The sequence below is a fragment of the Castanea sativa genome, chromosome 7 (assembly GCF_040712315.1).
Source record: "Castanea sativa cultivar Marrone di Chiusa Pesio chromosome 7, ASM4071231v1".
Classification (NCBI taxonomy): domain Eukaryota; kingdom Viridiplantae; phylum Streptophyta; class Magnoliopsida; order Fagales; family Fagaceae; genus Castanea; species Castanea sativa.
In genome coordinates, this window is record NC_134019.1 from 1,579,602 (window position 1) to 1,593,547 (window position 13,946).

The following is a 13,946-nucleotide window of genomic DNA, read 5'->3' on the forward strand; positions in this document are numbered from 1 at the left end:
GAAGACAAAAAAATTTATAAAGTCGTCGCCTAAGAGATTCCAACTCTCGCGGGGCCTTAACCACTCGGAAAAAGTGACTAATATTTGTTACTTATTAATAGTGAATGTGAATTTTCAATTTGTTAAGTTTTTAATCGCAGTCACGAAATACAAAAAATAAATTTCATTTTTGGTTCGTGCTTTCAAGCTTGATCTACAAGCGGAGTGGATCTTTTATATTTATTAATTTTTCTTTTTACAAAATAATACACTTCTTTTTAAAATAATAATAATTTGATAATTATAATAGAGGATGAAAGATTTAAACTAGTGCCTAGTCTGAGCAAGCATAGTCTTGTTAAGCCAACCCGGCCCAAAGGGTACGGCCTAGAATTTCACTCCTTGCACGACCTAAAGTTATTTCTGTTGAGCTTGGCTGATCAAATCCCTAGTGTGGTCCTTCAATTAGAATAGCCAAGTATGGTATACATGTACCACAAAACTAACAAACCCCCAATATGATGTGATCTACATTAGGCCTTCATAAATCTATGGAGCTCCCAAAGGAATTTTATTTAATTTTATTATTATTATTATTATTAATATGAATCTAGGATTTTGTATATAGCTAGAACGGCCTTCAAAATTTACAAATATTAAGAATTAATCAAATTGAAGCTATAATGTCATTATTTACTGAAATTGAAATATCAGCAAGATCTAGGTCATAATTTGTATCGATAAGACAAATCAAACTTGGAGAGTCTTATGTAGAGATTAGCTACTGACCTCATCTAGCTAAAAAGAAGTGTTTGGAGAAGTACGTTTCTACTAATATTGATAATATTAATAAGGGCTCACAAATCCCATCAGCATTTCTTACAAATGTAGAGAGATGCTAATAGAGTTGCCTCAGGTAGCATGGGGGAATAGTGTGCTGTCAGAATCCATTCTTGACAACATTGGGAAGTGTGTGGAGTCCACCCTTATGTGAGAGAGAGGATGCATATTTCCGAAACATACTGAATTTTCTCCCACTGAAAAAACCCTATAATACCATAATTAAACATAGAAAAATGTTTGCACCTCATCTTTTCTATACTTTGTCATTTTCTTGAGCTTACTCTATTAATCTCTTTACAAACTTTTCTGGAAGAAGAGGGGGGAAGGGCTTATCGCTTGATCATATGTCGTTCTATCTCACATTAAATAGTTATAATAGATTTTTTTGGAGGTAGTCAAGTGCGAAACTCGTGCCAATGGAAACTGTGTCGACAATTTTTGTACTCCAGGGAAACTTATTGCGTACTCCCTGGAAACTTGTTTTTGTCCCACATCGCAAAGATCATCCCCCACTTGCTGCCTTATAAGATAACTGATGGTACACTACTCCTTCAGCTTTAGGCTTATAAGGCAGCAAGTGGGGGATGATCTTTGCGATGTGGGACAAAAATAAGTTTCCAGGGAATACGCAATAAGTTTCCCTGGAGTACAAAAATTGCCAACACAGTTCTATCACACATTGAACAACTATAATAGATTTTTTTGGAGGTAGTCAATGGCAAAACTCATGCCAATGGTTTGCTCATTGGTCACTACTGTTTTACTTCTCCATTGAAATAAAATAATATAATTAGTAAGTAAAATAAAATAATTCATGGTTTAGGAAAACAATTAATTCCAGAGAATGGGTGGGGGAGGGAGAGAAGGGCTTATCACGTGATCACATGTCGTTCTATGACATATTAAATAGCTATAATAGATTTTTTTGAAGGTAGTCAAGTGCGAAACTCATGCAAATCGTTCGCTCATTGGTCGCTACTATTCTGCTTCTCCATTGACAATAAAATAATATAATTAGTAAGTAAAATAAAATAATTGGTGGTTTAGGAAAACAATTAATTAATTAATATAAGGAATGTAATAACATGCTAAAGAGATAAAGAGGTCCAGCAATGCTATTAAATAGATTTAACAAAGTGTAAGGACCAAAAGCTCATAAAATCAACTTCAAAACGTTACTGCTGCTTTATTCACTTAAGAGTCCTCATACAATACATTTGGTAGAGAGGGTTCAACAACAAAAAGCCCTCTTCTCGTAGTCTCTTGATTCCTATTTATACTATTCTCTGTTTTCATCGTAACCTTACACCTTGCAATCTGCGGTCCTTTTCCTGTGACATTTGTCCGTCGGCAATGGAACAAGATTCCACTTTGCATCCCACACTGTTCAGGTCATGTCCACATTAATGCGACGGATAGAGGAGATGCTTGCTAATTAATGCGGCCAGAATGGTTGTTGCCAAGCATTTAATGCAACTTTGCAACCTTCCAAATCAGCCTATTACAACCAGATATTTGTAACATGCCCCTTATGTAGTTATCGTCCTCGCCACCTCATCTTCGGGCACACCCGGAGAGACCTCATCTTTCATTCTAAATGTTGGCCTTCCTTTCTTCGGGTCCTCAGGTTCTTAGGTCCTCAGGTCCTCACACAAAGCAATGTAAATTTCCTCAAAAAAAAAAAAAAAAAACAAAGCAATGTAAATATTTTATCAAAGCTATGTACATATATTCAACTATGGCAAAATAAAATATTTTTCATAGCCAAACAAGGAGTATCCAACAATGTCAAGTAAAATTAAGATAGTTGCACAAATATAATATTAGTACTGTTAGAATAGTGTCAGAACTGGAAGCCAGGGAGCGGAAGTATAAGCAAGAAAAACTATTATAAAACTTCAAATAAGTATTCATTTATTATTAAGTTATTAACAAACTATCATCGTTTAACCCAAAAAAAAACAAAAACAAAACAAACAAACAAACTATCATCAAATACAAAGATACAAAATTATTGTTTCTTAATACGTTACCATACAATCATTTATGATAATAAAACTCATTTATGTTAGGCAAGGCATCTTCCGCGAGTCTTTTCATGATCACTAACAAGTCCTATCGTAATGACTTGTCCTTAAGTGTCACGAGCTTACAAGAGAGAATCTTAGGAGCAACTTGAATGGATAATGTGGAAACAACATCCAATTTGGCTCGCTTGGATTCCCTATAATCTCATATTGTATTCGAGAATTCTCATTTATGTTTGCGTATATATAAATTTATTCAACCTGGCCTGTTCATATTTAATCCAAATCTTGGATTCAAAATAATAAATTTCAGCAACACATGTACAGGCTACGGAGTATTGTATTGTTAACTAAATTTGTTTCTTTAAACCCCTTGTGTGCTAGTGCCGCACCCACGCTGTTAGTCAGAGGCCGATCTTTCTTTTTCTTTTTTAATTCTTTGGGTGGAGCTAGTACGTTTTGGCATGCTTTAGAGCATTCACAGCAGTGGAGCTAAAAATTTAGCAATTTAACTCCACCAAAAGTTATTTTATCTATTTTACCTACACACATGCTGCAGCAGTGGATCTATTTTAGTTTTCAACACAATAAAATAATATAAACATTACAATAAAATAATATATCTACCACAATAAAATAATACATCTCACTACAATAAAAACACCACAATAAAAAGGTAACGTGAACACAAAATAAAAAATTAATTTTTTTTTAGCTCTCATGAACAGTGCACATCTATCTATAGATGTGCACTGTAGCAATGAGCTAAAAAATATAGATTTAGCTCCACTGCTGCATGCTTCTTTTTGGTGTTTTGGTGGAGCTAAAATAGCTATATAGCTATTTAGCTCCACTGCTGCAAGTGCTCTTACAACTTTGTACTGAGGAAGGAATTTTCATTTATCGAATTATGAATTGAATACCGTCCCACGTTTGGACAAAGAAAAAAAAAAGAAGAGAAATGTTAACCGAATGTACATACTATGCAACCTACTTAATAAAAAATTGGTATAAATTGATAAAAGGACTAAAAATCGTATTAAAATGAGAAGTTACCTTATTAACTCTACACTATAAAATTAGTTAAAAATCTAATAAAAAGTTCAATGAAGTTGTTTCTTAAAGCATTCACAATGGTTAATGTTATCCTATTCTATTTTATCATTTCAAAAAATTATTTTATCAATTATACCATACTACTTTACAATACTCAACATTCCAACTTTTTTTTACAATACAAGTATACAACACATTAGCTTCTCAAAAAAAAAAAAAAGTACACAACACATTAAAATAATATACCTACATAATAAAATAATATATTTCAAAACATAAATAAAAAACAAGAAATGAGATGAGAGGCGAAGATTGAGATGTGAGGAAGAGAGTAGGAGGAAAGAGAAATGAATAGAAAAATATTAATTCTTTTTATAATTGTGGTACAGTAACCTCACAAATTTGTGATAATACTTTAGCATAATTCTGAATTTTGTTGGGATAGAAGACAAATACAAAACTTGACGTTGGCATGTGTTTTTTGCTTTGAATTGCAAATACAAAACTTTTCAACTAGCGTTATTCAGTTGACCTCCATAAATGCGCACGTAAGTTTCTGCACATATGCTTTCTTTTCCTCGAAGCTAGCTAGTTGAAAAGTTAACTAGAAAGACAAAAAGAGAAATTAGGCTTGTATAAAAATTAGATTAAAAGAAGAAGAAGAAGATGATAATGATGATGGTGATGTTGATAAGAAATATTTGGAGACAGCTGCAACTACCGATGCTTTTTTATGTTGGTAGACAGAGAGAAAGAGGCAGGCAGTGGTGTCCAGTCTCCATGTGCAACTGGCACTCCATGCCAACAACCAAGACATGCGTTTAGATTAGAGTAAACAGGAAGCGAAATTTCTAATTTGTTTTCTCTTTATCTCCCCGTCCCATGCGGCACAGTCATTGAAGGGATATGATTGTGACCTCTTTAAGACAAATACAAAAAAAAAAAAAAAATCCCACCTTGAAATGCAAACTCACACATTCCCACATCAACTATCTATTTATTCTCTAATCCTTTCTTGTATTTGAGGAAGTTTAGTGCGACAAAATTTTTCACTATTTTTTCTACCATTTATAAGTAATGGAAATAAACGGTGGTGGGTTCATAATTTCAGGCTTATGAATTATTATGTGACAAAATTATGAAATTAATTGTTGTACTAGATTTACTCGTCCTTTTCAATTAACAAACTTATCATTACATTTTTTGCTCTCAATTTTTTTTTATTTAGGGAGCTCCCAAATTATTTTAAGAGGTAAAGTTTAAGAGTCTGTTTAAATTTTATTTATTTTGTTAAAAATTAAAAATTTATTACTAAAAACACTCAAAAAAATAATTTTTAAAGCTAAAAACACTATACATCAACACTTGTTGTGTTTTTCCTTGCTCAACTAGTCCATAAACAGTCTATGACATACTGGTCAAAAACATCCAATATAGCATTTACTCTACAAACGACCAATTCAAACGCATGCTAAATATTGATGATATTGAAACTTCTTGCTTTCCGTCATTTCTTGATTTAGAATTGCAAAAGTGGCCAAATCTTAAAAAATATATATATATATATATATATATATTTTTTTTTTTATGCATATAAGATTGAGACTTTTTCCCCTTTTCGCTGTTGAATTGACTCGACGTTGACAAGATTGAGATGAAAGAAAAAGATGAAGGGTGAACGTAAAGTACTTTGAAAAGAAAGAGACATATTTTGAAATGATTATCAATAATATATAAAGAAATGCTAGAATAAAAACCATTTTACATACTTTCTTACAAACTGCAACGTAGTTAGTAATTATTTGAGAGTAAAAAATTAATATCACAATTAGATTCAAATGAGAAGCAGTATAAATTTATCATGTTAATAATTAGTAAAAATATTATTAAAAAATTTGTGTTTATAAATAAGTGTCAATTTTTACATTTTACTGTAGTTCCAAAGTTATAAAACCAATACTATTTTAATATGTCGATGATTGTGGTTGTTGTTTATTGTATTGGATATATGATTTTAATATGTTTAATGTTAAACAAAACGTTTGATGTTAAGCGTATTATAAAGTGAAGTATTAAAATAAATAAAATATTATTTTAACTTATTAAAAGCTATACTTTGTTGTGAATGCTCTCTAGTCATTATTTTGAGAAGGGAAAAGTTTGCATGTGACTAAACAAGGCAAAACAGGTTGAGATTCACTAACTTGACCTGAATATGAATTTTGTTTTTTTTTTTTAACCCAAAGTAAAAACTAGTTGACCCGATACAACCCAATAACCCGTGGCCCAAACCATTTTTTTAAACTTTTTTTTTGTTGTAAAAAAAAAAATTAATTAAGACAAGATTGGTGTACTTGTTTGTTGTAGGCTTTATAGTGCACAACTCAAACTCAATTAAAAAATATAAAACATGTGATTATTACAATATTTAAAAAGAAAATCAAATTTTTAAACATTTTTGGGATAACATCAGTCAAATATAATAGCTTCAAGAAAAAAAAAATGAGACATTTATCTAATTGCATGCAAAAAAATTGAAGATGAAATGACTGGGGCATTCTTCTCTCTTGAATTAATAACGCAATAAGTAAAAAATTTTATATATCAAATGACAAAATACATTATACATGCCAAGATAATATGCTTGCAATGAAGTTAAAAATATATATTTAAAATTATAAACATGTATTAGAAACATTTATAAGTGTGAAAAGAGTAAACCCGAAGCATATCAATAAAATTTGTTTAAATTATGGATACTTAGGCCTATTTGTTAACAGTCCATAGTCAAAATAAACGAATTTTAAAAAAAAAATGTTATTTCTTTGAATGTATGTTGGTTAACAATGATATAATATTCATAAAAGAAACCATTTATAAATAAGCAAATAATTAAAATTTAAAGTATATTCTAAAACTGAAACAGAGTACCAATCATAGTGCATCTAAAAATAAACACAACTATCATTATTTTCCAAGATATTAAATTAGTTTTCAAGATTATAAATTTCTTATATGTTTCTATTTTTTTATGAAATTAGTCATCCAATAGGGCATTTGTAATTTTGTTTTATGTTTTATGTTTTGGGCTATTGATTTTGTGTAGAAGTGAAAATTATGTGTTTGTTTCAATTAGATTTCAAATGATAGACAAGATTCCTTTTATATCTGAGCTATTTTGTTTTGGTTAGGAATGTTGAGATTTGTATAATTTTATAATTATTGAACAAGTATTAATTTGTTGAGATGAACTATTTCTTGATAGGAGTAATAAATTCAAAGTAATGAATTTCACACAAAATAGTTTATTGCATGACTTATCGAGTGGCAAATATTTTTTTTTAAATTAAAAAAAGTTATGTAAAAAAAATACTGATCGACTCAACCCAACTAATTGACCTGACTCATTTCTAGCCTGCTTAAAATGAACTTTCTTTCTTTTTTTTATCCAAACTTGACCGGCCTGTTTTGTTACGTCTACGTGTGATAGAGTAAAACAAGATAGATCAAGCAGGAAGGGATATTTTTACTATTTATATATTTCCCAATGTATAAGAATTCTCTCTCGTATGGATAAATTGAAAGGAAAACATAAATGAATCCAACCTAGGCCTCCTTTCCTGATGGCTGTTGGTCAAAACTCAACCCATCTTTAAGCATATGTTTGGTTATGGTGAAATGGGAGACGATGGAATTAAGGTCACTGAAAGTGGGAATTCCTACTTACCAGTTTCGTTCACACTAGGTCAGCCCTAACTAAGTACAAGTAGTTTGCATGAGAACTCTAAGAATGTCCTCTCAATGGTTCAATACTCCCACACATTTTGTATTCTCATTGCGGCATTCCTTGTAGCACTAAATATTAGTTTGGATATCGCTTATTTTACTAAAAATTAAAAACTTTTTTGTTAAAAACACTATAACAAAACACTGTTCACACTATGCGGTTTGCGTTTTTCTTCATTTGTTTGCAACAGTTCCGTGAGTCCAATGCTTAAAACGCGTGAACAGCATCTAATGCTGCAAAACGCGTTACCCAAACACACGCTAATAAAGAATTAGTATAAATTGATGAAATAATTAATAATAGTAGTGCAGTGATAAATAAAACTTAAAAAGTTTGTTTTATTGACTTTACACCCTATATAATTGGTTGAAAATCTAACAAAAAGTTAACTTTATTAACAACGGGTACCACATAATGACCATTAACACTCCTCATAAATCTAATATATAATTCATTAATTAATTTGATAAAAGTACAACTACTGAGTGACTGGGGTGTATCTCCAGTCTCCATCTCCTCCCCCTCACTTCCAACAAAAGTAATCCGCATTTTCGGCTACTGCTTAGACTTTAGAGTAAGAGTCAGAGGGTCTCACCCACTCAAATCCCACTAGTAGTAACTACTAAGGCAAGTTAAAGAAGTGGGGAAGAATGGCACATGGGTTCAGTAGGCATGGATGGATCTGTCTCAGTCCTCATATAATGCCTTTTCCAATCTATGCTTCTAATTATTGCTGTCCATAGGATATTATCCTATGAGATATTTATTCGTGTGGGATAGATGGAACCACCTCATCGTCCCACTAACCAACCCATAACCTACTACAAAGAAAGTAGCCGTTATGTTTATATGTGCAGTATTTTGAAAAGGACTCGTGCCAACTGTAATAAATTCTTGTAATAGCTTTACCGGCAGGTAATTTCTATTCATGAAAGTTCATTATCAATAATGTTAGTGGTGGTGGGAAGGTTTTATAATTTATAGACCATAACGGACCCCCCCGCAGATCCTTTTTATCATTTAAATTTCAAAGTGACATATCAATGAGTAAAGTTTTCCTTATACCAAATAAAAAATTTAAAAAATTAAAATAAAAAAAAAAAGATGGAAGAAAGAAGAAGAAGATAAAAATGTACTATGCATTTGATAGTATTGCACTAAAATATTATTTCCTTTTGACCATTTGAGATTGAGAGTTGCCCTACTTGCACAATTATTATTTGCTTCTTACATACTCTTTCTTATTTTTGTCAATAGTCTTGTAACTTAATTAACATCTCCTCACGCACAAATGGTATGTTTTGATATCGCTTATTTTGCTGAAAACTGAAAACAATATAGCAAAATGTGAATAGTGCCATGAACAATGCCCTCAACGCTGTAGCTGTGTTTTTCTTCATTTGTTGGCTGAAATGTGAATAATGCCTTGAGTCCCAGTTTTAATACACAAAACGCTGTAAACGCGTTAGGCAAATGGATGCAAAGTGTTTAAATGTCTAAGAGAGAAAATTATTTGAATTGCTGAATTAGCAACATATTATAGCATTCTCAAATCTATATATATATATACACACACACACTAACCTATCATATATCATTAAAACATAAAACTATCATGTAGTTTATTTTGTGACATTAAATAACTCCCTTTTAGTTTGTTTTATAACTTGCTTTGTGGTTTGCTTTAGGTGGCATTAGGGCTAACTTTGTTTGATGATGTTGCAGTGTTTAACATCACATAAAATAAATAAATAACTGAAACTGAAACTGAAAAAAAAAAAAAAAAAAAAAAAAAAACAACAACAACAACAACAACGAAGAAAAAGATATTTTTTGTCTATAATTTTTCATCACTGCATATATTTATTTTGTTTGTATCTTTCCTACTATGGTAAACCTTTTTGAATTTTGACCGTTTAATATATGATTGTTTATCTAATCATGTTATAAGTTATGATTAATTTTTGCCTTTTTAGCCTAACAGGCCAACGCCCAGAAGACTAGAGAACTCTCTCTTTCTTGTTGTTTTTTTAGGGAAGGGGATCGTAGAATTTCACGGGAGTGCCTTTTGAACTGACATAATAATCCAAAGGCCCTTGCCTTTTTATGGGTGTACAGTTCTTGATTTCCATATTTTCTTTCACTTTTGGTAGATGTCTGTGGGGGACTGAGGGTCGAGGATGAGGTTTGAGAATTGGGGCGTACGATGACCCGAGGACCAAGGATGAAGCTCAAAAGTCGCAGTGTAGGATGACAAGCCCAAGGGCCGCGAGCCTGAGGAGAAGGGCTGCTCAGGAAGGTGTTGAGAGGAGTCCAGGAGCGTGTGGCTGAGAGGAGAAGACTCTAGTTTGGAGTAGCCTATGGGCTCCACATTGCTTGCCCTACATCTAGCTTCTTGGCCGCATTAAATGGTGGGTAACAGCTTTATCAGCTGCATTGATGAGGAAGTGACTTGAACAGTGCAGATCACAGTTAAGCAGGTTGTTTCCATCACCTTCTACAAACTGTGAGAAGGGACAAGTGTCAAAGCAAGAAATCAGTTAGGTGGGAAATGGACTGTTAAGATGCAAGGAAGGAGGGAGTATATATAGAAAGAGAGAGACCGCATAAAGGGGGGATGAAAAAAAGGATTAGAAGAAAAAAGGAAAAAGAGAAAACAAGAAGAACATGGTGAAAACAGTGTAATGAACAATACTGTTTGAGTGTAACTTAGTCTCCTCAGGAATTCTTTAAAGAAAGAATTTGACTCATTTAATCTTAAATCTTGCTTGTTTTCTTCCCTATTGACCCTCAAGATGGGCCAATTCTCTGTTGTGTTGTTCCCTCTCTACAATTTTTTTGTTTTAAGCCTGAACTGGTTTGATACAGCCACTGTTTTGAGTTGGTTGTGGGCTAAAAGATTTTCCTGCCCTTACAATGTCCGTTTGCTTAACAATCAATGATCATGCCTAAATTCCATGACGAAGCTGCTAATGATAATGAAATATTTTTTATATTTTTTAGACATTTTATCATATAGTAAATAATATCCAATTGATACAAAATTTGACATGTGTATTAAGAGCTTTAATTTAAGAACATGCAATTCAACAGTTAGATTTTGAAAATATGTTGTAATATTTATTTTATTGAGTGACTTTGTAGCCTTAAGTTACAACAGATTTTGTAACTAAACTTTGTTCTCACACACACACACACACACACACACACACACACACATATATATATATATTCTCTCATCTTATGTTCACAAGCTCAAGCTAGGGTTAGGGAATTTGCTCCCAAAAAAAAATAGTGATAGGGAAAATTTGTGTAAGAATTATGTGGTTAAATAATTAAATTTATAATCAGTAATTTAAGTTTTTAACATGGTATTAGAGCATAAATATTTTAACAAAATGATAGTTTTGGACTTTGCACTTAAATTATTTAAATACTTAAAATGATTTAGAGCTATTTAGGACTTTTGCTTTGGACTTTCTTTAAAAGTCATACTAGAAAACCTATAATTAGTTTGCAATTGTATATACAGCAGTTTTAATAACTTGACTAACTATCTATATTTTTATAATAAAAATTGTGTTTAATTTTAAATACATTCATGTGTTTGCATGAGTTACATACTAGTATAGTTAAAATTAAAACTTAGAGAAAGTCTAATTAGACTACAAATTGCAGTCCAATTTTGCGCCACATGTGTCCAATCTAATTTTTATTTTATTTTTTTGTGTCAAGGTGAATTATTAGATGCAAAAGTCAATGAGTCTAAATCCAATTAGATTCTAAATTGAATTTCAATTCGAGTTAATTTTGACTATTTTTTATTTTGGTAGCAAGTAAGTTATTAAGTGTAAAAACTGAAGAGTCTAGATCCAATCAGATTCTAAAACTATTACATATTTTAGAAATTCATGATTTAAAAAATGTGTAATTCATATGTGTTTATAATTGTATTAACCTCATCACACCCATTTTACACGTATAATGAGGCTTTTTTTGTGTATAATTTTCAGAATTTTTTTTAAAAATTTTAAATAAGTTTGTTTCGAAAACATAAATTACTAGAAAAGTATTATATTTTGTAAACATTTTAAGTGGAGCTAGAAATATATTTTTACCGATTGTTTTCAAGTTTTTTCACTATCAAACCTAAAATTTAAGAGTATTTTTGAACCATATAAAAGTTCAATACAAAAAAAGAAAATCATAGTATAGATGTAGCATTATAATTTAGAACTCTATAATATATATATATATATATATATATATATACACACACCCACAAAATGACATGTGAAACAAAAAAAACCATTCATACTTGACGAAAGAGAACAGTACACAGTCAACAGAATGCAGGGTAGCAGTTATCTTTTCTTTTCTTTTCTTTTTTTTTTTAAATCTAGTCAAAAAGAGCGTGTGAAAGAGAGAAGGACAGAACACAGAAGGGTGTAGCTTTCATAAAAATCTAGCCGTTAGGCTCTTTTTAAAATGGCGTGCAATACTCTCTGCCTGCTATGCAATTGCAAATTTGCTATCTCTCTCCACGATTTAAGAGGACAAAATTATACCGCATGATTTGCGCGTGACCTCCTCGATCATCGTGCCCATTTTTTCATTTCCTTCAATACCCTTCGTTTTGGTTCCTAACTCATTTTCATGCTACCGTCACCCCCCCTCAATGTCGCCGTAATATGCGTTTGGCCGCTTCCACTTACAGGTGTATAATTGGGAATATGGGATGACTTTACTGTTCATGAATGATTCATGAGATGCATGTCCATTTATTTATTTTTTATTTTTAAAGGACATGTCTTCTTCATTTTATATTTATTTTTACAATTAAATATTGGACATAATTTAGATACATAATTAGTTATAATCTAAGATTACAACATAATTGTTGAATGGTACGTTTTTTACTCTATCAATATACATGTCAAATTTTGTGTCAATCAGATATTATTTACAATATGATCCATAAACTTATATTTTATGCATAATTTTAAATTGCAAAACTCTGTAATTTAAATAATTCATTAATGACCTAACTATTGATATTTAATTTTCTAGAAATTTTGTCAGTATGGAGAATATAAAAAGAAGATATAATTCAATAGTAGATTTGTCAAAATTCACTTCCAATAAAAAAATATTGAATAAGGTTTTAACTTAAGGTTACAATTAATGAACACAGTTTAACTACAAAATCTAAGACGAGAAACTCTAAAAGTTGTCACAAAATATTAATTTTGAAATGAATATTCCCTAAAAATGAATAGTTGCCGTTTGTCATTTGCCATACTGGTTACCAATATTATTATGGCTTCGGTTAATGTCCCTTGGGTATATATTAATCATCAATTTTAGTAAACATTTTGTGAAAAATTAAAAAAGTTGTGGAAAAAGTTAACCACTTTCACATTTTCACATAAAAATTTTTCTAAACATATATTAGTAGAACTCTATTATTATTGATGATGCAAAGAAAATTAGTAGGCTGAACGCTTCGAACTTGAAATGACTACTTGCTGTCCTGATGATCTGAAAAAGAAAGAACAATCAAAGGTGACCAGGGTTGCCGGCCAAGAACCCTTCGATGACAAAGTTAGTTTTCTCTCTATATTTTTGGAGTTCCAACTTTTTGGGAAATGTAAAAACGTACCTTTATTTGGTCTGAATGAGCGTTTATATAGTGTTCTAACGACAGTTATCAAACTTGTAATCTCCCCTAGATTTGAGGAGGTGTGAGGGTTCAGGGATCACTTCTTCAACTGTTTAGGAGTTACATTTTTCCTCACAAAACGGTCACTGGAAGTTATGCGTGTGATACGGAGTTGTTATATTCACTTTGGAATTTTTCTCAAGTGTTAAGGGCTCGTCTAGGGAACCTCCAGTTAGGTGCATCTTGCTTCCAATGAAAGGTCGTTACCTTCTGGAGGATCCCCCAAGACGAGGTTGATGGTTCTCTTTGGACGACATGACATGGTGTTATAGAACTGTCCATGCAAAGCCCCGTCTACACACCTTACTGCGTGGACGGCCTTATCCTGGACGAGGTTCTTGCAACCTTTGCCAACTTGATTTTGTCTGGGACGACCTCCATGGACGAAGCTGGAGTTATATTTTTTTATACCCTATCAATTATTATTAACAGTTTTACATTAGTATTGATGATAAGAGATATTGCCAAGCAAAAAAACCGAGAGTACAACAAATATGTACTCCCTCCTCTATACAATATTGAATTTCACTAA